Source organism: Propithecus coquereli, unplaced genomic scaffold (assembly GCF_000956105.1).
Source record: "Propithecus coquereli isolate 6110/MARCELLA unplaced genomic scaffold, Pcoq_1.0 Scaffold132, whole genome shotgun sequence".
In the NCBI taxonomy this organism is placed as follows: domain Eukaryota; kingdom Metazoa; phylum Chordata; class Mammalia; order Primates; family Indriidae; genus Propithecus; species Propithecus coquereli.
Window position 1 is genome coordinate 1,623,388 of NW_012137414.1, and position 4,146 is coordinate 1,627,533.

Genomic DNA, 4,146 nt, shown 5'->3' on the forward strand with positions numbered 1-4,146 from the left:
GATTACCTAAACCTTCACTATAGTGAAGTTAGAACTCACTATTCCTTCCTCCTTCTCTCATCCCTCCTTCCTTCTTTTCTTCCAATCAGTTAGTGAGAAATTTAATGCTTCTGAAATCATTGTGTTAGATTAGTAGCAGTTCACTAAGTTAATGATGGATTTGTAATTAAAGTTCTTTCCATTTGGACATTTTTTTTTTTGAAACAGTCTCGCTCTGTCACCCCAGGTAGAGTGCAGTAGCATCATCATAGCTCACAGCAACCTCAAACTCCTGGGCTCGAATGATCCTCCTGCCTCAGCCTCCTGAGTAGCTGGGACTACAGGCGCGTACCACGATGCCTGGCTAATTTTTTTCTATTTTTAGTAGAGATGGGGTCTCACTCTAGCTCAGGCTGGTCTCAAACTCCTGAGCTCAAGTGATCCTCCTGCCTGGACCTCCCAGAGTGTTGGGATTACAGGCATGAGCCACTGTGCCCGGCCCATATTACTTTTTTGATCATGTGTATAGTCTCAGTAATGAAGTAGAAATGTGGTAAATTGAGACAATTTAAACTGCATTTATGCAGCTTGTGTATATTTGTAACAATTTTGATGGGAAAGGACTCCAAGGACAAACCAATACACTTGCTAACAGTCCTACCAGAAAGTCATTTGGAAATTGATCAGGGCAGCCAAAGCTTAATAAGGAGCATATGAAAAATCAGAAACTGCTGAAAGAACAGGATATAGTCTGTGAAAAAAACAAAACCTCTTCAAAAAAGTAGAGACACTCGAGCATGTGCTTTTCACTCTTGCATGGAGGAGGTACTCTTGGTAAAGGCCCTTGTAATGAGTCAAGTGAAGGAAACACTTTTGACTATATGAAGAGTTTTTCTAAAAAGACATATTTATTACTTGTCAGTAGTTGTGAGTTTTATGGCTGTGACTTCTTATTTCCTGCCAAACAAGCAAGTGAATGCTTTTCTATCTCCTGGCGATTCCTAAGTCGTCATTCCTAGTGCTCTTAACAAAAATTAAATGGCATGTCAGGCAGTTGGTTTTTATTTCAATACACACGTGTTTTTAATGTCTTCAAAGTGGGGACTAGTTAAACTCATTTGTTCTTTTCAGAAGTTTTAAGTTTGCTTGGAGGCTGTTAATAAGATTGAAATCCATAGGGGAAAAAATGTTGAAGAGGAATCTGCTGAAATATTAAGAGTGGTTATCTCTTAGCAATAGGATTTTAGTTAATTTTTTTAATTTTGTACTTTCTTATATTTTTCTACCATGAACACATCCTTCAAAATCAGAAGGAAAAAGACATTAAAATATAAAACGTCGTAACCTAAACATCTGTACCCCATAATATGCTGAAATAAAAAAAAATAAAAATAAAAAAAATAAAAAAATAAAATATAAAACGTCTATGGCAAAGGCCATATTAAAGCCAGTACATTTCTCAGGGCAATCATTTCATATACATAAACAGTAGATATTGACTGTTATCTTTTGTTTATCTTTGTATCCTCCATAGTTTCTAGTTATAAAAAAGGGGGGGGGTTAAGTGTAAGGCACGATCTCCCCTAGAGTTAGTGTGGCTTCCCGCTGCCTCTCACCCTTCCCCCACCCCACCACCCCGGCCACGAGGCTACCGGACCCCCACCAAGGTTCGAGAACTTATCTTGGACAACTGCAAGTCAAATGATGGAAAAATTGAGGGTTTAATAGTGGAATTTTTGAACTTAGAGTTCCTCAGTTTAATAAATGTAAGCTTCATTTTCCGTTTCAAAATCTCCCCAAGCAGGCCGGGCGCGGTGGCTCATGCCTGTAATCCTAGTTTTCTGGGAGGCCGAGGCGGGCGGATTGTTTGAGCTCAGGAGTTCAAAACCAGCCTGAGCAAGAGCGAGACCCTGTCTCTACTAAAAATAGAAAGAAATGATTTGGACAACTAAAAATATATATAGAAAAAATTAGCCGGGCATGGTGGCGCATGCCTGTAGTCCCAGCTACTCGGGAGGCTGAGGCAGGAGGATTGCTTGAGCCCAGGAGTGTGAGGTTGCTGTGAGCTAGGCTGATGCCACGGCACTCACTCTAGCCCGGGCAACACAGTGAGACTCTGTCTCAAAAAAAAAAAAAAAAAATCTCCCCAAGCTATCTAAATTGAAAAAGCTTGAGCTCAGTGACAATAGAATCTTTGGAGGTCTGGACATGTTAGCAGAAAAACTCCCTAATCTCACAAATCTAAAATTGAGTGGAAATAAACTGAAAGATAACAGCACCTTGGAAACTATGAAAAAGTTGAAGTGTCTAAAAAGCCTGGACCTCTTTAAGTGTGAGGTTACTAACCTGAATGACTACTGAGAGAGTGTCTTCAAGCTCCTGCCCCAGCTGACCTACCTGGATGGCTATGATCGAGAGGACCGGGAAGCCCCTGACTCAGATGCTGAGGTGGCTGGTGTGGATAAAGAGGAGGCGGATGGTGAAGAAGAAGAGGATGAAGATGAAGACAAAGCTCTAGAAGGGGAAGAAGACAAAGATGAAGTCAGTGGAGAGGAAGAAGTTGGACATGATGGAGAAGTTGATAAAGATGAAGATGAGGATGAAGAGGAGGAGGAAAGCAGGAAGGGTGAAAAGAGAGAAACAGATGATGAAGGAGAAGATGATTAAGACCCCAAATGACCTGCAGAATCAGAACTGTTCAGTATCAGTTGGACTGCTCATGGATTTGGTAGCTGTTTTAAAAAAAAAAAAAGTAGCTATGATACAAACCCCAGGGCACCCACCCACCCCAAGAGCCAAAGAATAGTCCCTGTGACATTCCGCCTTCCTCCATTTAGTTCCTCTTGACAATCCACCACCAAGCTTGGGGACTTCGCCCCAATAAAATCGTAAGCATTATTAGGTTTTCCTGTAAGACTCTTGCTGTAGCGTGGATAGCTGTGATTGGAGAGTCAACTGTCTGTGGCTACCAGTTACAGAGATTGTAACAGCATTTTTACTTTCTGTACAACAAAAAAGCTTTGTAAATGAAATCTTAACATTTTGGGTCTATTTATTCGTGCTTTCCTTTCAATGATTTTTTTTTTTTACATTAGGACATTTTATGTGACAACTGCCAAAAAAATATTTTTTAAGAATTTAAGTGAAACAAATATGTTACTCTTTGGTTTAAAAAAAGTATAAGGTACAATGCTAAGCATTGCAAGAGATATAAAGAATTATCATGTAAATACATGTAAAGAACTTAATTATTCATCTTTACAAAGACCTTATAAGATAAATGGTATGTATATTTTACAGATAAAGAAAATGAATATCAGTGAGGTAAGTGACTTGTCCAATGTCAAATAATTAGTAAGTGATTGGGCTAGGTTGTTTCAATAATGGCCTTCAAAGAAGCACATCTTATGTGACTTGCTGTGTCCAGTGGGACATTAGCAAAAAGGACCCAAGCAGAGGCTTGAAGAGGTCGTGCAAGTGGAGGCTAGTCCTCTCTTGCTGCTCTTTGAAAGCCTGGGTCTACCATGTGAAGTAGCTTGGGCTAGCCTACAAGATAGGACACCACATAGTGCAGAAATGAGCCTTTGCATCTAAGGCACAGGGGACATACTGGCCTGACAGCTACGCACGTGAATGTGCATTCTTCTCGCCCCCTCCCCCTTAGATAAGGGGTTAACAAACTATATTTTTGGAATGACAAGACCAATTGGAGCAGAGATAAACTATCTTAGCTGAGGCCTGCCTCCCCACCCCCACCCCCACCCAAAACCAGCCAGTTCACAGCCAATCTGGCAGCTAACCACAGAAACATGAGTGAACCCAGCAAAGACCAGCAGGGGAACATCCCTGTCAAGCCCAGCCCAAATTGTTGTCCCATAGAATTCAGAGATAAATGAATAGTGGTTGTTTTAAGCCAGTAAATTCTGGGTAGTCTGTTACACAGCAATAGATAACTGACACAATCTGCATCTAAGAGACTTAAGTAAAAAACCAAGCATTTTTCTACTTTTATATTTCCATTTCTGCATGTTTATTCTTTTGTAATTTGGTGAGCCTTAAAGATCGCATAAATGATTCTGAAAAAAAGACATTTAAATTAGTCTTGAGTTGACAAAATAGATGTGTGTTGGAGTTTGAGGGGATCAATAATAACCTCTTTTTTATAAA

At 40.1% G+C, this 4,146-nt stretch overlaps 1 pseudogene across 1 annotated transcript; it reads left to right on the forward strand.

The window, feature by feature from the left end:
• The first annotated feature begins 776 nt into the window (after positions 1-776).
• Positions 777-2,646, forward strand: LOC105805753 (annotated as a pseudogene). The gene is made up of 3 exons (XR_001137225.1): positions 777-813; positions 1,567-1,761; positions 2,093-2,646. The product of XR_001137225.1 is annotated as an acidic leucine-rich nuclear phosphoprotein 32 family member B pseudogene (transcript).
• The last annotated feature ends 1,500 nt before the right edge of the window (positions 2,647-4,146 follow it).